The 21,113-nt window shown below is 43.6% G+C and overlaps 1 long non-coding RNA gene across 1 annotated transcript; it reads left to right on the top strand.

The window, feature by feature from the left end:
* The first annotated feature begins 13,678 nt into the window (after positions 1 to 13,678).
* LOC125307533 lies at positions 13,679 to 15,899 on the top strand. The gene is made up of 4 exons (XR_007195735.1): positions 13,679 to 13,751; positions 14,345 to 14,464; positions 14,794 to 14,893; positions 15,832 to 15,899. It is a non-coding gene; the product is annotated as an uncharacterized LOC125307533 (long non-coding RNA).
* The last annotated feature ends 5,214 nt before the right edge of the window (positions 15,900 to 21,113 follow it).

Below are 21,113 nucleotides of genomic sequence, written 5' to 3'. Positions count from 1 at the left end.
GTTGACGACATACAGTAGCTGCTAGGCCTATTAACGCTGATAAGGTGGGTGCTAACGTAACTATTCCCCTAACGTTATAATGTTAGTTTGGCTATTTGTGACCTATCATTTCATACAACATAATGTTTGACGACATAAATGAGTCAAATGCCAAAAATCGGATGACTTACCTTGTCTGTAAGTAGAGAAGGACAGTCAGTTACGAGCAAGTAGCCTAAAGTGGAACCACGGCAGGCGATAAGAGAACGTTCAGAAGACTCACAGCTCCAGTGGTAGAGAGATTGCAGTGGCTGATTGCTTTCAGCTGCGGGTCACGTCATAATGCTAAAAGTTGCCGCCACAGCGGTCAATGTTAACTCAATGGGAATTTGTTGCTCTTTTATCGTAAATATCTCAAAAAGTAAAGTTCACAAATGTAAAAAATACATTGTACAATTGTCCGTTACAAGACCTTTGTAAGAGTGTTTAAATGATGTCAAACGGTTCTGTGGTTTTAGTGTCATTAAACGTCAAACTTGGTCGGAAGAAGAATAATAAAAGACGATAATAAGAAGAACAGTGATAATAGTCCACTGCATTTACATGCAATGCAATAAAAAGAAGACTTCGGATAACAGAACAGTGCATTTTCATGCACTGTAATAAACAGCAGACCTTACCGAACACAAAGGTGTAAAGCATTCCCCTGTACAGTTAGCCATTCCAGAGTAATCCGGTTTTAAATTTGCAGCAATGTCTATATGCATGTCTCCAACTTTGGGGTTCACAATGTGTTTAAATTGTTTAATAGGCCTACATGATTTTATAACAGGCCAAATACAAAGTAAATGTTACAAATATCGCCTAGATATCTGTAAGCATTACAATCAGAGGATATCATTATAGGGGCAGACAGACGCTCATGAGTTCATGCTTTGTTTTATCGCTGGATTTTAGGATAGCCTATTATGGCAACCGATTGCATTCCGAGCTACAGTCAACTCTAGCAGGCATTAAATGACTGGAGACTTTGTGAATTTAAAGATTGACATAATGTGCTGTCTCTGCTATTGCTGCTTTTGATAAGTTAGATTTATTTGCAATCTCCTGTGGTGGGCTGGACATAGCATCGAAATGCCCTCCCAGATTCCCCTTTCCGCCTTGACCCATTCACACTGGTGCCGGAATGAAAAAACTCTGCAAAATATCCAGGGGGCTTGGTAGTAAATTTGGCAAGACACTTTGTCCCGCCGTTCCGCCTCGGTCTATGTGAAAGGGACAGTCGTTCCGCGATTCTGGTACATAAAATCGCGGCGATTTTGGCAGTGTGAAAAGGCCTTTTGATGACGCCTCAATGGCAGACCTTTCAAAAAGTTGGTGTTTCTCAAAGGGATTAAATTGAAATGCAGACCACAGGCCGCACACACACACACACGCAAATGCACACACACACACACACAAATGCACCCACACACACACACTCACTCAGGCATGTAAACACCCAGAAGCCTGAGTTCAGAGGAGACACTTGAGCAGGAGCCATGGCCATCAACAGCAGTGCCACCAGCACTAGCCACGGATAGCCATTCATATTTGTTTGTCTTTTTCCCTCTTTTTTCCTTTCTTCTTTTCTTTTCTTCTCCTTCCTCTGTGTGTTATTTGGACAGGAAGTTGGCAGGCACAGGAACCTCCTCCAATTACCCTCTGCAGACAATGGGAGTTTATGACCCACTTTTTTCTTGCACTTTCCCCACCTCTTTCTTTCTTTCCTTTATTTATTTAATTCCCCCATCTTTTGTGTGAGACACCTTTTATTCACCCACACATGAGATGGAAAAGCATTACCTCATCACTGCGTAGGGAGAGGAAGAGGAGAGCGAGGGAAGACTGTCACATTGTGCCACGGGGGCCCGGCAGTCTCCACAGTGCCAGCGGGATGAACAGGGTGAGGTGTCCGAGCCTGGTCTCAGGTGACAGATCACAGCCGCCCACGCCAGTCAGCGTGTTACATTAGAGACCTTGCCAGCGGAAATGTGAAGAGATGAGTGTGCTCTGATGAGACAACAGAGATGGCCTCATTCCACCCCAGACTGGGCAGGAGCTCAGGGAGACCCTGGGGCCATACCACGTGACAATAATGATGTCCACTGTAAAAAAGATTCAGCCTTAGATCCTGGGATATTTGCTATTAGGTCAAACATCATAAACAGAAAGTGTCAATGCAAGAGAATCCTGTACATAGGCCTTAGCAATGGTGTCACTGGCTATAGGGGTGCCTTTCAGTCAAAACAAAACCTGTCCCTGACCATGCCCCCATGTTTAGCCTCAGAGATGGACTCAAAAGGGTAGAGGCTCTTCCCAGGATGATACCTCATTGTGAAAAAATGCAATTGTTGTGTTTGGTGGTAGCATAGTGGTTGAGGGCCTGGTTTAGCATGCAGTAGCTTGAAATGTTGTTGGTTCAATTCCTGCTTTCCACTGTTGTGCAAGGCACAAGGCTCTGGGGAGTTGCTCTGGGGAGAATGGCCTTCACAATATAATTGACATACGGATCCCTTTGGATAAAGGCGTCTGCTATATGAATAAATGTAAATGTAGAATTGACATGGGCGTAGATTTCCGTGGGGTCCGAAGGACGTGTCCACACCAATATCAAATAAGGATTGAAATTTTCCCACCAATATCAAATAAGGATGGACATTTCCCCACCAATATTCAGGTTGAAATGGGCAAGAAAAGAAAGGTGTAGGACATCAGAAGCTATTTCAAGAAACAAAGTGTAGGCCTAAGTCATAATATTATGCACTAGTTCAAGGCACAGAAATGCCAGAAACTTTTTTGTACACATTTAGTTGACAGTGTTATATGTGTATAGCCTATTAAATGGACGTTGGAATCAACCAAATACCAGCTAGTTCAGCTATATCGCGCTAGCAGATTTTTATACTATGACAATGGTTACTAAGGAAAGGAAATGCATGCTTTTAACCAGTAATGCTATAAATGCTTGCTAAAATGAATGAAAATGGCACGAGGATGTCAGTGAAAACAAATGCATTTCTATGGGCTTGACGTTTTGGAGATAGAACATGAATGCAAAACATTGTTTCCAATCGTTTTCTCACTCATAATGGCAATCGATTTGTTACTTTGTCAGAAGACAGAAAAAGCAATCCAGCCACTCCCGTTATCAGACAGCGGTGGTGTGGCAGGGTCTCTCACAGCAGCAGGTGAACTTGAATAAGGACATGGTGTTTTTTTTTAGTGTTAGCTAGTTATAGGCTAATTATAGACCTAGTGAATACTACTGGTCTTCTTCGAGATTTGAGTCGTGCTATGTCACTGCTCATGACATCAATATTTTATTTATAAAGTGACAGAGGAACCCCGGCCAGGTTGTTGCGCAAATAGGGAAGATTCAGGGCTACAGGTAAATTTGACATGGTGTTTTAACTAAATGGTTTACTGCATATGCATTAGTAGATAATGCATCATACAAAGTTAAAGTCAGGCACGCATCATCAGCGAAGCGGTCATATAATGATTGTCAAAGTTTTTTTTTTCCCCGTCATCTACTTCCTGAATTTTTGGTCAACGATACCCGGGACACCGAAACACCGGTGCACCTGAAGTTTGGTGGGCACGTAGCCCCACTAGACTTTTATGAGGCCTAAAAATGAAAATGCAATATCATTCTGCTTTAATCGCCCCTATCTTCAGTTAAGATGTTTAGAACTGCACCAAATTTTATGTGTATGATTGACCTGGCATTCTCTGGGGGTATGCCAAGAATTTAGCTTATGTGTACATTTAGTGACTGTACACTCATTGGCCTGTAGATGGCGGTGCACACATATACAGGCACGCACATACTATCGGTATTAGAACGGCCGATACATAATTACAAATTCAGAAGGATTAAAAGAAAGCCAAATATTCATCATCATCATCATGGCTGCATTTCCAGTATTGGCGATACGTAGTCGTTTGTCCACTAGATGGCGCATCGTTGCAGCGAGACGTAATTTTGTTGGAAGTCAAAAGTGAGTTGGAAAAACAATGGACGCTTCCTACAAGGACCTGTAGTTTACCGCAGAGAACGTCTAATAAGGATAGGACGATGTTCACATGAAATGTAATTCCCATTTCTTCTTGAAGCCGAAATAAATCTGAGAATGTTTATCGGACATGCTTGGTTTTTACTGCAGGTACGTTAATCTTATAATGTACAATAATGTTACCGTTAGCGTTGGTTGAGTGATGGAGGCCAATTTCATTGATTGCATTTGTAGAAAACTATAAATGCAGTCGAAAGATACAATTACAGTGCTGCTATCAATTTGCTTGGTATAACCACCATTAGTTGCACGTGCTACAAAAATCATTCTGTGCAATGGAAGATTTACCAACGTTACAGCTTGGTAGTTGTAGTCTGTGAGATTAAAAAGCATGTGTGTGTGAAGTATCCAAACAATGACACCTTCTTTCATTATGGCTGATTTAGCAACACACCTTAAACTACTGTGTAGTGGGTCCCATTTAGAAGTGGCTACTTCATTCGCGCTTTCCTTGACTCATGGAGCTGCGTGAAATTTAATACAACTTTTCGCCACGATATGGCAGTTCAAGTCCGCTTGATACTGTAAGGCGTAAGCCATTGGTTTCCAAAGGAGATTTTATTTGTGTCGCCAGCATAGCCTATTGACAATTTATGTTGTAAATAGGCCTACCTCATAAGTATAAGTATAGTATATATACTTTTTTGATCCCGTGAGGGAAATTTGGTCTCTGCATTTAACCCAATCGGTGAATTAGTGAAACACAAACAGCACACAGTGAACACACAGTGAGGTGAAGCACACACTAATCCCGGCGCAGTGAGCTACCTGCTACAACGGCGGCGTTCGGGGAGCAGCGAGGGGTTAGGTGCCTTGCTCAAGGGCACTTCCCACTGGTCGGGGCTCGAACCGGCAATCCTCCGGTTACAAGTCCAGAGTGCTAACCAGTGGGCCACGGCTGCCCTTATAGGCCTACCTGTAGCTTAGGGAAGCTAACAGCTTTCTATTAGGATCTAGTTTGTTAGTCACAGTTTTGTCATAACTCCCTGATGCATTTTTGCATTTAGAATAGCCAGAGCGTGGATATCTCAATCGGAAAATTAAACAATATCGGGCGCCTATGGACTAGGCTGGGTGAACCCAGCCTGATCTGCCCGCTATTTATTTTTTGATTTCTTAAAAGATTGAGCTTGGTCTGGTGAAAGCCAGACTAGCCATGGACCTCAGTTACACAATGCAAGGGAACATGAATCAGCCTATATTTGCACGAACAATAACAGACAACAGCTCTTCAACTTTGGCCCGTTAAAATGTGTATGAACAGGCTAGCGACGCATTTCATCAAGGCCCATTTGGACATGTCAGTTATTTGCACCACTGGTTAGATGTAAAACAGCATTTCGTTTCAGACTACTGTTACTTAATTTGTGCATTGACAATAAAGTATCACATGAACTAAAGATGACTAAAATCTTATAGATAGATAGATACTTTATTGATCCCCAGGGAAAATTCAAGAAGAAAAAATCCATCTATCCAAAAACGACCTTTGTTTTTGATAGCTGTTGAAAACGGCATGGAACTGACAGAGATGTTTTTGTTTATTAATAAATAAATAAATAAAAATATAAAATTATGCTGATCCCTTTTGCTTTTCCCAAATACAATGAAGCCTACAGGTGTAAGTGACCTTTCATCAATCCAGTTGCAATGGATGAACTGCCCTACCGTTTTATAACAATGCTACAACTTCTTTGGCTATTCTACGATCTACTCACCTTTTCAGCGTCAGTAGGCTACTTTCTGTGCAGCGGCACACACACACACAGGCATGCCAAACAAGCATACACAAAAGTTTCAAGAGTGGTGGATGGAGTAAAAGATGGACAAAAATGTATTAGTGTGATTTATTTTCGCGGAACGGATGTACAGGACTGAGCGGCAGTCATATTCATCTAGTTTAAAGTCCCGAATGCAAAACATGTTAATTTTTGTCATACAACATTTTTAGGGGTTTTGAAGGGTGCTGAATTCAAATCTTCTGTATGCCAGGCTCAAAAATGTCCCATAATGCCTCAAAATGGAGAAATCCAATATGGCCGCCGCCGCCAGGTCAAAATCTAATTAATCACTTATCTTTTGGACTGTACGAGGTAAAAACCTGAATGTAATGTGCTTTTATAGGTTTTCACATATAGGGAATTCAATGCCATGCTCAGATTTAAGATCAAGACTAAACAAAATGCTTGAAATGAATGTACATGGTTAAAATTGTTGTCTTGGATAATGAATAATTCATGAAAAAAGAAGACCATGAAACAGGTTGATGGCTTTCTGAAGAATTTACTTGAAACATGGTTGATTACCATATTTTAACTATCTATTTATATTATTTATCTGTATTTTAAAGGAAAATTCCACTGTGCACTCGGTGAGTTGCACAGTTTTGAAAACTAACGTTAAGGGTTGTTTTAGGACATGTTTGAGTAGCCTACTACAGTATGCCTGTTGGCAGCCACCCTGAGCATTCAAAGGCGATTCAAAATTCAATGTTATTTGAGGTGAATTTGCAGGGTTATGGTAGGTGCACATCCATAGGGTTCTTGTGTGGCTTTCCCTCTGGACCTCTGGGATGCAACTGACATAATTTCTTCTCTATTCAGTGCCTGTGGCATTGGCTCTCCTGTGGATCTCAGTGTGTCGTGACGGCCAGCGTAGCGTTTAAAACGCCAGTCCGAAAACCGTGCCTGGGGTTCTTCCTGTTTCACCACTCAAATAATCACGTCGCACTTCAAAAGCAAGACAAAAACAAACAAGACACTCCTTCCCCCCCCCCCACCACACTCTCCCGTCGTCTGCTCCCCATGGCATGAATGAATGGCCACAGGTCACATCACTCCAACCGTGTGGGGCATATTTCTTTGTCTTTCCTTTCGTCCAGACGATCAGATGGGGAGATGAGACGGCATGACAAGTTTTGTGGGTAATAAGAACCAGAGTCATCGGCGGCCCTAACCGTCTACAGCCCTGGCCTGTAAACAGCCCATGGGAACCACGACTCATGATTCACTGCTATATTTGTAAAACCATAAATTATCGTCCCCCTGCCGCCCGAATGGCTTTACTTTGGGTTGTTGTGTCTTCAGTTTTTTTTTTCTTTTTTTTCTCACATCTTTCTTCTTTACCTCTAATGCGCCGCCGTGATGGATAGATGTGGTGGATGTCAAAACGAGTGTGGCTAGACATCGGAGAACCCAGAGAAAGGGGTGGACGAGGAGGATGAAGATGGATTAGAGACAGGGGAGAAGGAGGGGGCACACTCCCTATTTCACTGGGTCATATAAGGAAGAACACTATTATAAATCAGATGGGGAGTGTTTGTACCAAGGGGCGCTCAGCAGTGAGCTACCTCACATAGCCTCGGCCCATTGAAGTTACCTGATCCAGCAATCACAGGCCCATCTCATCCGAACAGAAGAAGCAGCCAGGATCAACAGCGTAGGGACAGTAAGGTACAATAATCCGCACAAGGCCTCAGCTCGCAGGCCTGTAAAAATCAGTAGAATATAAAACAGTGATGACTTCAAACGAAGGCCAAGGGGCATTTAGGGGAGGGGTATTTACCAGGCAGCGGCTCTAAAGTGTGCCATTTCCCAGGAGAGGACTTAATGTGGTCAGGCAGCGCCATACGTGCAGGGCTAGCACAAACATGCTTATGCATGTACAGTAGGCACACACGCACACACACAAACATACTATTGTTCCTTGTACTACTTTTGCTGTCCTTAGTTGGCAAAAAGGGGATTCTGTTCTCGTTCTTTATGGCTCGACCGGGTTTCTCTGAAACTGAGTGTTAACTATTTGGGTGTTAATACTCCACGAGGGGGACTATCGAGCCCTGCGGTCGGCCATTTTGGCCCTGAAAGGGAATATGTGTGAGCACACAGTTTGGGACTACTTCAAGAATCTCCATAGAGTGCTGCTGCACACTGGGTGCTTGGCTAGTATCACTATCACTGAGTAATCATTCTATGTTGTCTTTTAATTATTACTTTTTAAACACTTTTAAACTATTGCCCTTTTATGCTTCTATGTACTATTACCTTGGGTACATATACAAATGCATTTCTCTCTACACACATAAAACAGTCTGGCTCCAAAATGACATCCTTCCCTTTCCCTTGCAAACTTCCTGACACTTTCCTCTCCCCAGCACTTTCCGGAAAGTGAGATGGCATGGCTAAGAGTGGGCATTCAGATCAAAAGTGAGATGGCATGGCTAAGAGTGGGCATTCAGATCAAAAGTTCACGTCTCCATTGCCAATAATCGGCCATGACACTGATGACTGTTACAAGATCCAGTGGGAATATTTGCCAAGGATTACTTAAATACATTTGGATTCCTGCCTTGTAAGAGGATAAGTCTAGCTCCTTTGGTCTGCACATCTAACTACCACTGATTACTGTACATGAGACTATTTTCATAAGACTATAAACATAACCGAGGGAACAGTACAAAAACATATTTGTATTAAAACAATATTGGGAAATAATTCTCATGCAGCTTTCTTACAAAATATGTTTTTGTCCTGTGTAGAAAGTGTGGAAATATTTGACATTATTAGATTCCCTTATCAAGCAATAGATTGAAGCCATGCCTCTGGGTCAAAGAGACAGACCAGTTTGTGCTTGACAGTAATCGCCATGGGGATTTTTGTTTCCCTGCATGCTTTGACAGACAAGGGGGTTTAATAAACAACTCAATCAAGTTCATCCTTGATCTGTTCCTCTGTGCACGCCGCAAGTCAGATACCATTCAAGCTGTAAAACCATTATGTAACTCTGCCCTCGTCTGTGTATTCCAGATCTGATCATCTCACCCCCATCACACACACAAACACACATACATACACAGAGGGAGAGAGAAAACTGCACTGTCATGATCATGTGCATGATCCGTGATATTCTCCAAGGCCTTCGGAGATTACGGAGCTCCGTGCGTGCTGGATTTGTCTGATTTTAGAAAGCAGATGACAAATGTAGAGATCACCTCCGGGTGGATTCTTATCAGATGATCTCTTAGGGATTTTGCTGACCATCTTTAATAAAACAAGAATCCTAGTAGTGCTGATTAATGTAACGGAAAAGAGACAAGCTAACCAACCTGTCCCTATTTTAGGCAAGATCTGGAGTTACAGTATTTGTAGATGACAGTTTTAGAGCATATGATTTTGCAATCATGCTAAGTGGAAGCTGCAGGGAAAGATGCCGTTTTGAGACTGTCAGAATTCCCCCTTCACCATTTGGGTTCACTTCAGTGCAGTCTTGACTCACCAGACCACACTGAATGGAAGATGGATGTCCATACAGAAACAAAGAGCACACAAACCAGTCCATAACCATCATACCCACACACACAACACACACACACACAAACACACACACACAAACCCACACACACACAAACCCACACACACACATAAACAAACAAATACACATACTGATGTACAATACATGCATCAGTGTACACAATACATATGCGCGCACATAGACACACACACACACACTCACAACATGCACAAGCACACACGAGCAGCACAGTGTGACAGTTACAGAGGTCATCACCAACACACACATACATATATATATATACATACACACATGTTACAACATGTGTAGCTGCAAACTTGTAGTGTTTATCCCTTGCTAAGATTTTTGATGAAGAGGTTTTGAATGTAAGCACAGCCAGGCCTGTAAAGTGGATGGCACAACATATGAAACTCATAAGTCATGACTAGGGACAGGAGGAATACATTTACCCATTCTCCTTGGGAGGATTAACCAAGAACTTGATGCCATTAGTCTCTAGCAGTTACGTTTATATGAAACAATGACAAAGTCATCATTTAGTCCTTAAACAGACCAGGGCCAGCTGCAGAACCCAGAGACCAGCTGCAGAACCCAGAGACGCTCTTGACTCCCCGGGTTTCCTGCACATACGTGTTTACCACCTTAACACGTTGTTAGTGGCTTCAGTGGGCTCCGGCTATTACACCAGTGGGCGGGATGGGCCCGGTGGACCGACCCAACAGACGGACAGACAGACGGTCCGACTCCCAGACCCAAATTACAGCGCTGTGCCTGAGTGCGAGGCTAAACATGGCCTCCCTGTAAAAATAAACCATGGGACGGGGCTGTGTGCCTTCAGAGCAGGGCTGCCGGCCGCAGCGAGGACGGGCTGCAGGGGGGTATTTTTAGCCTCCTCTTTTCCGTGGAGTCATCTCATCCCCTGACCCCCCCCCCTTCATCCGCTGTGGTTCTCCTCCTCTGTGGGCGGACTGGCGACCTTTTTCATGTATTTTCTAAATATGCCACGCTTGTTTGTAAAGCCCACCGCAAAACGTCAGACGGCAAAGAGCATAAGTGATATTTGGGAGAAGGCGGCAATTTTAGATGCTCTCTCTCCCTCTCGGATGGCATTGGGAGACATCCCGTGGCTGGGACCTGGAGGAGAGAGAGAGAGACGGGTCAGTGTGTTGTCTCCAGCTAGCCCGCTCTGACTAAGCAGTGCAACCTGGACTCTCCCCTCTCTTCTTCCACTGCAGTCAAGGACCTGATTTCGGCCACTGTGAAAGTCCGTCAACAAGGTGTGAAGTTCACTGACCACACATCCATTCATGGTCTGCACACACACACTCCAATCCCCCCCCCCCCTCCATCCTTTCATCTCCCATTGTGAAATGAGGAGGGGGGACAGCTGTGGAATTGTCATCGTTCGCCCCCCCCCCCAACCCACTGCCTGGGCCCTTTGTCTGGGACCGGTGCCTGGAAAGCCAGCCCTGTCTTTGGGCTTCAGAGTCCCACAATGGGGACGCACATGAACTCCCGACCTCCAGCTCAGTGGAGGCACCACACTGGATTAAAGCCTTTTTCCCCCATTGAGGGTCACACTCAGCCAACACTGGTTAATATGTGTGTGTGTGTGTATGAATGAGTATGCTCATGTATGTCTGTCTGAGTGAGTGAGAGAGACAAAAATGTGTGAGAGAGTGTGTGCGCGTGAATGGGTATGTTTGTCTGAGAGAGAAAGAGAATAACATGTATGTGTATCTAAGCATGCATGTATATGTGTGTATATGTCTGGCTTGTCTTTCAGTTAATTGCACTGAAAGGACAGCGACTCTGTGGACATGGCATGAAGGGGAGGACGTGTGAGAAGAGGACCAGACAGCGCAGGAGGTCATCGCTGTGCTGACCGCAAGGACAAGATGACATCACTCTCTCGGCGGGGTTTTTAGTCTGTGGCTGTAAATGTGTATTGTGCTTTCATGCTCAGTCATGTCCACAATACCCGCTTTGATAGAAGCTTATCAGGGTATTACCAAAACATGAGGCTTTTGTTTCGTGGACTGAATGACCCTCTAGTCTCCCAGACCGGCTGAGCAGTGATGTACTTGGGCCATTCACCTGAATGCTATTAATGTCGGACACTGCCTCGTAGATGCCAGATTTCAGCAAGAACATATGAAAATTACAACATCGTGGCAACCAGCTGGAGTCGCGGGCAAAGCGCTGGAAACCCATAAAAAGTCTGACTCGATCCATCACCAAGCTCCTCTTGCGTGGAGCACCTTGCTAACAGGAGGTGTAGGTCGTGGAAAAGTGAGTGCGCGCCCAGTCCACTAATAATAGGTCCTTTAGACCTCTTCCTGTCGGTGGTTTATTATTGAACTCGAGTAGATTTGTAGCTCTTGACGGTCCGCTTGAGAAAATACAATAAAATACAAGGTGTCGTCTCAAGCCTGCCTGGCTAAGCAGAGCAAGGAGGTTCCCCCCGCGTCCAAAGCAGAGCAAGGAGGTTCTTCCCGCGTCCAAAGCAGAGCAAGGAGGTTCCCCCCGCGTCCAAGTTCAACAGGTTCTGGACTGGGATGGAGTGGACCTGGCCGCAAAGCCCACAGGAAGGAGAGTTTAGCTTTGCACACGGTGCGGACGGCAGAGGCGAGAGCAGGCCTTCAGGTGCAGTGTCGACTGAGGAGATAGGGTTTCATCTGATGGGCCCCCACTGCACACCAGCACACATGTGTGTGTGTGTGTGAATATAGATAGATATATAGATAGATAAATACTTTATTGACCCTCAGGGGAAATTCAAGAATAGACAGAATTCATCTTTTCTCTCAGTCTGACACTTTCACTCCATCGCTACTTTTGGACTCTTCTTCCTCTTTCTGTCTGATTTCCTTCTTTATTTTACGCTTTTATTCCCTCTCTCACTCTTTTGCAAGTTTCTCTCTCCATCTCTATTCAGTTTCCTGTGTCTGTCTATCTGTCTGCAACCCCCCCCCCTCTCTCTTCTCTACTTTTCGTTCTGCTTCTGATTCTACTTGGGGCTCTGATTGGAAACAGGCCCTGGTGTTCGTTATCCACCCCAGACAGCCAGAAGCATGGCAGCAGGAAGGCTCCATTTCTACTGAACACTCATAGAGAGGCAACACAAGCAGCACAGGCAAGGGAGTCACCTTTGGACACAATACACCTCAGAGTCTCAAAGTGTTATCCTACTTTGTTGACATTGTTTTAAAAGCAGTGTTATTAAGTTGTTGATGTAAACAGAACATTGTCCTTTTACATCCGAAAATTGTTGTTTTTTGTGTTGGGATATTTGTCTAGCAGCTGTATTGCAAGTGGAAAGGGTTTCCATAGTTACATCTGTGCAGAATAGGGTTAAAGATGTCCTTTCCATCACACATGTCCCTTAAAGATGTCCTTTCCATCACACATGTCTGCTGGAGGTGTAGTCCTGTTGCTGGTACACAGGAAACTACTTCATGGGCTTTGTTTCCCATTTCCCATTCTCTTAGATGAGGCTTAGTGACACATGTGCCTTTCCTAAGAGTGCCCCTCTGCAGTTTTTGTTGTTTGTTTTCAAGGGAAAGAGAGCCCATTTTCTTCTCTGGTCCCACCAGTAAACTAAATAAACCAGCCAAACAGCTTCCGCAACAAGACCAGATTGAGGCCTTATTTTCCGTGTAATGATCTTCGTGACTACCACCCTTATTTCCTAATTGTGGTGAATGCAGCGGAATGGTGGCGTACATACTGATTAGGCTGGGCTCGCGCTCCGTCTCCAACAGCTCTGTGCCGTGGTAAACACCGGGAGATAATTATGGCAAAGTCTCAGCGTGCCGCGCCTCTGGGGCCTATTGAGTTTACACAAAAGCAAGCCCAGAGGGGAAAACCTGAACATGGGTCTTTTGGCAGTTTCTCTTGGTCATCTCAGAGACATTGTGTGTGTGTGTGTGTGAGAGATAATACTCTGATGTGTATCTGCAACCTTCCACACTGTAAAACCGAACAGTACAAGTAAAACAATGTTTTTGATTTGTAAACACTCAAAAATGAAAAAAAGTTAATAGTACTCTAATCGTCTGTTACTTGAACAAATTTGAACTTTTAAGTTGACAGCACTCATCCGCTTTAAGTCATTTGAAAAAATAGAAAGCGTGGGAAACTTCCCCACGCAAATTGTAGCAAATTTTATAGGCGGATCTTCTGCCATACGTGGACCTTGTGTACAGCACCAACTAGCCAACGCCGAGTGACAAGCGACGCCGGCAACGGTCGACCACCAGATGACAAAAGACTAGAACAAGAGCAGTGAAAATAGACAACGAGAGAGGAGACGACGAGAAGAGAGAAAAACCGCAATTAAACGTAAGTGGAAAAGTGAGGTGCATGTTGACCCTAAAGCACGTCCTTTATCATATTGTTTAAAAAGCCGAATGTTTGAAAATATTGTCTTAGGCTACGTGACGTAACTTTATCCAGTTAGAACTAGCTAGCACTAGCAGCTAAGAATTTGGCTGCTGTATGCCAGCACTTGCTGGATCATCCAGCGATCTAACTCAATTTGCCAATGTGAGTACTAAAAATATGAACTAATTAACCCCCGTTAGCACTATTTAACACAATAGCTTGGAAGTGCAAGCTTTGTGGTGCACTGCTTGATAACAGGGCACAGGTCCTGCAACATTATCGTTTACAGCATGTTAGCAATGTTTCCTCCATTAACGTTAGTCCACTGTCATGTTACTGACTGTCTGCACATTTAAGTCAGTAGCCTAAATTCATTTGACACGGGAAAACAACCATTTCAGAATGTGCAAACTGTTCTGTGTAGGTGAAAACAACCATTTAATGGAAACTGTTCATTTAAGGATGCATTTAAAGCGACATCATGAGATGGTGGATTGTCCTAATAGAGATTGTCAGTATGTTCAAATGTGTATTCGTCCTTCAATTCACAGATTCAGAAGTTGATGCAAACAACATTGGCATTGAGAAGGAAGGAGATCATATCAGACGTCCTTACCCGCAGACATAGCCTATTGGTTCGGTGGTGGCCTGCAATCATGTTGGAATCCCAGGTAAGCATTTCTTTTGTACAATTACTTGGAATAGATTCATTTCATGTGTGGTTCCGACCAAATGTGTTTTAAATCTTTACACTTACCCCTATTTTGAGTTTTTTTTCGAAATTGCACAATCACCTACTACTAACAATGGCCCTGTTTCCACATACTTTGACTTATATTCAAGTGCTTGAAAGCAGAGGTCTTGTAGATTACAACTCCTCCATGGACTTAAGATAAAAAGAATGCTTTGGTTTCAGAAGCTGTACTATCAAAGAAAGGTAATCCTATTGAATTGCATGTTGTAGTTATTAACTGGCTTGACTCCATGTTTTCTCATGCAGGGATCCTCAGATGTAAATATCCGACGTGCTGTGGCGCTCCATGGCCTTCCTTTCTACCTCCATGAGGATGATGCCACTTTTCTAAAGACATGGGATGTAAGTAAGTATGTTTTCTATTGACATGACAGTTAAAGCGTAACTGTGGCATTAAGCGACCCATGGCCTGTTGTTTCGAGGTCAACGCATGCTATTAGAATGAAAAACAATGAGAAAATTGAGTACAACATAAAGCAAATACTGGTCCAGCAGCTTAAATGGGTGGTTCAGGATTTTGGACATAGGACCTAATTTCCAAGTTAGCAAGTGTGATATTTATCAGTGGAGACCGTTTTTAACACGTTTCATCCAGTCCTCGTCTATTCAGGCATTATATTTATTTGCCTCGGTGTACTATGGAAAGTGGGTAAGACTGTTTTTAGTGGCAGGCTTACACATACTGTTGACTCTTGCCAGCCTAGCACCTGCAAACTCTGCAACTAGAAGGACTGGATGAAACGTGTTGAAAACGGTCTCCAACTTGTGTTTTTATCTTGGATCTTGGCACAAGGGATTATAACACCTAATCCTGTGTATTAATGTAATATCACACTTGGTAACTTGGAAATGAGGTCCTATGTCCAAAATCCTGAACCACCCATTTAAACTAACCTAACAAGGCATTTGAACTGAACTGAAACTAAAGCCAAATTCCCTGGTAGGTTATCAATAGCTGCTGGGCCACTACTCAGTCTATGTTGCACCAATTGTTTAAATTATTTTAATTTTATTCTTACGAACAGCCGTGACCTCGAACTACAGGGCTATATGTCGAATAACGCTGGAGTTCCATTTCAAGCTTTTGTTTTTCTGTTTGTTTTTTCACCAAGAAACTCCAGGGAAGTTACTTAGTATTATTTCAAGTAATTATTTCAATAATGCAACTGCCCTGGAAAAGTTTGAAGATAAAATGTTAAACTTAATATGACATGGTATCACTTGACATGTAATGCCTATTAGATATTCAATTAACACACAATTGTTCTTTGTTCATTTCTTCAGGTCTCTCAATCGGAGTTCCCAGATATTGAGGACTTTACTGTTGAACTCATTCTGATCAGCACAAACAGTGCAAATGCATCCCTCTGCCCAAAGAAGACTCCTGTTGTTTTGGATTGAAATGATGTTGAATTTCCTAGCATTGGTCAGGCATTTGTCATAAAGTATCTATCTATCTATCTATCTATCTATCTATCTATCTATCTATCTATCTATCTAGTCTTTATGCCCTTGATCTAAACTGTGTTTATTTGAATTTAGCCTCCACTACAGCCCTGTTCTGAACTCCAACCTGTATTTGTTTCCATGGTTTACATGAAAATAAAAGATTAAGAAGAATTTCACTGGCCTTTGTCAACCTTTTTAATAATTTTCTTTCAAGTCCTTAGTTGAAACTAATCAAATTGGACAAGTTTGTTCAACTTTCTGGAAATTAAAACTTTTTAAAAAAGTTTTAAATTTAATTTAAAGAATTGGTTGAAGCAAAATGAAATATTTCAGGCTGACATCAATAAATCCAATTAAGCTATCTAAGCTTAATTTTATTAATTACTGTGAACTCATGTAGTTGATGTTTCTTTAACTTAAAAAAACCTTGTTGAACACACTCAAAATTTGCTAGTGAAGACTAATTAAAAAAGGTACGTTTCTTTGACTTAGCAAAACCGAGTTACTATTACTTAAATTTTTTTGTGTAATCAGTTTCACCAATTTTTTTGAGTTCAATTAACTTGTCAGGTTTTACAGTGCATGAAAGCCTGGGTGATTTCTCCACACCACAGGCCTGTTTGATCCTAGTGTGAATGCCCTGAATGTGGGGTGACTTCAATTATGAGCAACTCATCTAAGAAAGGTGGTTGCACTGGAGAGGGGAGGGGAAGATGGGGAAACCCTGTGCTAACAGTCAAACATGTTTTAACAAATATAATAGACAGAGCTTTTATATATACTCACCCCCTCCCCTGACACACACACACACACACACACACACACCAACCAACACACACACACACACACCAACACACACACTAACACACACCAACACACACACACACACCAACACACACACACGCAAACATAAAGACAAAGAGCAAAACGGCAGCATTTCATGTCCTGGGCGTGATCCCTCGGGGAGGCGATACTGAATTAGAGATCAGAAATGAGCAGGGAGGCTGAAAAACACTAAGTGATGAGCATCAGAACTCCTCTGGCAGGCAGGGAGACAGCTCGCTCCGTCTGTCTGTCTCTCTGTTTCGGCCTCTCCTCTCACTCGGAGTCCTAAGGGGAAGGAATCAAAGGTGTTTGTTTTGCCCGCGGTGACACGGCTTGGAGGTGATGGGCACACCTCACATGCTGATGGTGCGTTGTGATCCGGGTGCAAACACCGAGGCGCATGCACACACACACACACACACATATACACCCACACACACACATACACACACACATACACACACACACACACACACACACACACACACACACACACATGTCTTCTGCTGAAAAAAGGTCTGACTCTCTGGAGCTCACACCAGCCTGCTGTCATCTTCCTCATCATCCTCATCTTCGTCTAGTTGGCCGCAGCACTTAGTCTTCCAGACAGGACCAGTGCTGAGTGTCAAATGTAAACTCCTGAATCCTAAACCCACCCCTCTCTCTCTCCCTCTCTTTATCTCTCTCTCTCTTTCTCTCTTGCGCTCCTTAGAAAGTCACGTCTCATTTCTACACAGACATTTTCACATATAAATCAAATTAGAGCAGAGCTACACGAGCTGCAAAAACTACATTTAAGTAAACAGAGGAGTCATCACTTAGGAAAGCCGCAGACAATTTGCGCTCTGTTAAAACATGACCACTGTGAGACTAAGAGAAGTCATAAAAGTGAAACCCGCCCATCCAGCCGTCCCCCCCAGACACACACACACACATACACACACACATACACATACACACACACACACACACATACACACACACACACACACACACACACACACACACACACACACACACACACACACACACACACACACACACACACACTGTTCACCCCTCTTTCCTCCTCCGGTTCCCCTCCTTGGTAATGTTGACATTTGTCTGCGGTAATTATATATCCATCATGCTCTGTGCTGTCACTGTATAAAAATCACATTAGCACTAATCAAGCTTTCATTTTCTGGACGGCTGCTCTCGAAATGTTTTTTTTTTTTAATTATTTTTTTTTTTTTTAAACAGTTCCCTCAAGTGGGAACTTGTGTGTGTGTATGTGTATGTGTATGTGCATGTGCGTGCATGCATCTGTGTAAGACTATGTGATTGTGTGATTGTGTGTGTGTGTGTGCGTGCGTGCGTGCGTACGTGCGTGTGTGTGTAGTGTGCATGTGCTGGCTTCCTCGGAGCCTGGGGAGTGCCAAAATGCGTCTGACCCCAATCTGAGGAGAGTCGAACCCAGACTTGATCCAGTCACCCAGGACCCCCCCAGCATGTGATTGGAGAGAGAGACAGAGAGAACGAGAGAGATATAGAGAGAAAGAGAGAGACAGAGAAAAAGAGAGAGACAGAAAGAAAGAGAGAGAGAGAACACCACACTCAATAAAACTGTTTCTACACTGCGTAACACATGAGAGGAGTCTGAATGCCAAGTCAGCAGAAAATCCTTCTATTGTTAGACAAAGGGGAGAAAAAAAGAGAAAAATCTATATAATTAACATTGTGACGTGGCAATGAATCGCTAGGTTGAAAGTCTGGGTTTAAACGTCAAAAGCAGATGGAGAACCAGATGAGCATGTGATTGAATGCATGTGTGTATGTGTGTGTGCGTGCGTGTTCGGTGCTGTGACGCTCCAGCCTGACATTGACATGTTGGTGAGAAACCTCCACAGACGTGGACTATACCAGCCAGGAAGTCCCCTTCTTGTTGCACCGGCTATGTCTGGCACGACAACAAAGGGGCTGAAATCCTTGTAGGGTGCAGAATCCTTAAATCTCTTCTTGAGCTATAGGAGATTAAATAATCTGTTTGTATGACATATAAAGTGAAGTCAGTTTGTTAATCCACTCCGTGTTGCTCTTGTGGGTACTCGGGAGAGACTGTGTTTGCTGACAAAAGTTCTAATGGTCCCTGACACCAAAATTGGCTGATCCAATTCCTCCCACTAGATTAGGGTCAGTGTTCAATCTGATGTGAAAACAATCCTGGGGGCAAGTGCAGTAAAAACAAAAAGTCTCACGATTTTCCCTAAACCAGTTCTGCTGATTAATAAAAAATCGCATGCAGACGGGAGAGTTTGTGTCTGCATTACAAATGCACCCCTAATTAAGTTTGGTGCAGATAGCTCACCCTTGGGTTTATATTGTGCGCCCAAGGGCTTTCTTTCAAGTTAATGGGGGAAAAAAAGTACTTCCAACTTGATCAGTGTCCCCAAATGACTCTGATTTATCAAACATTCTTCACACCTGTCTTTCTCCTTTCTCACACTCTCTTCCACTGTTTATTTCTCTCTCTCTCTCTCTCTTTCTCTCATACACATTTAACACATTTACACATGCACATGTACCCACACATGAACTCACTTTACCCCGTCTCTCTTTCAGACACACACACATACACTCACTTTTTCTCTTTCACTCTCACACACACACACAACAATCTCTCTCTCTCTCCATCGTACTATCCTGCAGTAGGGACTCATCTGCCCCAGCCCCAGATGAAAACTAAATCTAATTGCCTCATTAGCCCCGCCCCCCTAGCATGAGTAATTGCGGATTTCAAAGAGACGGCGCTCGCTTCCAAATCATGTGTCACAATGGGGACTGTTTGGCCTGATCTGTGCGGCCCACTTTGAAGCTGACCCCGGGCCCCGGGAGGATCCCTCCTCCGCTCTGTTCCACTCCGCACAGCCCAGGCCAGCAGAGGGACCGTCAGCAGGAAGGCCCCCTTGTCTCTGATTTTCCGCCCTGATTGGTGAGAATGAGAGGAGACTCTGTTTGGATATGTCAGGCCAAGCCAGACCCCAACCCCTGCACCCACCCCCCATCCGCCCCCCCCGTCTGGCCAGGGTGGGGGTTTCACACACACACACACACACACACACACGCACACACACACACACACACACACACACACACCTCAGAGGTCCATGCCAGACACGTGAAATCACTCTTTTACACATATTAAACATTTACATGTCAGAAACACGTACACTGGCGCTGTTTTTGACTTGGCAGTCAGATATGGTGAGGATGTTGCAAAGACTTTCTATGCAAGCATGTCAGCATTTTCCCACCAAAGGTTTACACAGAGGTACCTTAACATGTACTGTACTGATTAACATCCCTGCTGAAAAAAACAGCCTGACCAGCTAAAGGTGGTTTGCTGGTTGACCAGCTTGTTAACCAGCTTGTTTGACCACCCTATGATGGTTGACCAGCTAGACCAGCAAATCTCTTGCGAAAACACCTAACGATGGTAATTCAGCTGGTTTTGCTTGTCGTACCACCTCAAGCTGGTCATTTTAGTTGGTGTTGCTGGTCTACACTGCTGGTTTAACTGGCTGTGCCAGCTTATGTTGGTCAAACCAGCATGACCATCTACCACCAACAATGTCAAGCTTGGCAGGCTGTTCACCAGCATGACCATCTTGCACTAGCTGTATCCCACACGACAGGCTGGTCAAACCAGCATGACCAGCTTCCTCAGATGGTCACGCCAGCATATCCAGCTGGTGGTCCAACCAGCTACACCAGCAAAGACCAGCAAGAGCTGGAAGAAAACCATCAAAACCAGCTAAAACTAGCTACCAGCATAAGCTGGTTTCTAACTGTTTTTTTTTCAGCAGGGATGACCAACCCATGAACATGAGCATTAACAGACTGCAAAATCATGTGAAATACTGAATCACACTTTGAATTCCAATGTATTGCTGCTTTATACATAGTTCAGGCTTTATTAGTCTTAACTACAGAGGTTGATAAATGTTAGTTCTCGGGATCTTAATATATAATTTGACCTAAATTGCACACCAATAACAATCAGACACAAGCATTTCCCAACTACAAGAAGAAAAAAAAAACCTAAATGTTTATAGCAGACTGCTGATGCAGTACTAGAGGGAAATGATTTCCATATGTGAAATACAATCAAGTTACCACTGAACTGAGTAAGCAATCCATTGATTAATCACGCTTTAAGGCATCCCAGGTTATTTGATTCAATAGGCTTTTTTTGTGTGTGTGTGTGGGGGTGGGGGTACACTGCTGGATTACCCAGAAAGGTCTGTGACTGG

This window comes from Alosa alosa, chromosome 14, assembly GCF_017589495.1.
Source record: "Alosa alosa isolate M-15738 ecotype Scorff River chromosome 14, AALO_Geno_1.1, whole genome shotgun sequence".
NCBI classification, from domain to species: Eukaryota; Metazoa; Chordata; class Actinopteri; order Clupeiformes; family Clupeidae; genus Alosa; species Alosa alosa.
The sequence above is the reverse complement of the archived record's forward strand: the minus strand, read 5'-3'. Positions and strand labels throughout refer to the sequence as shown.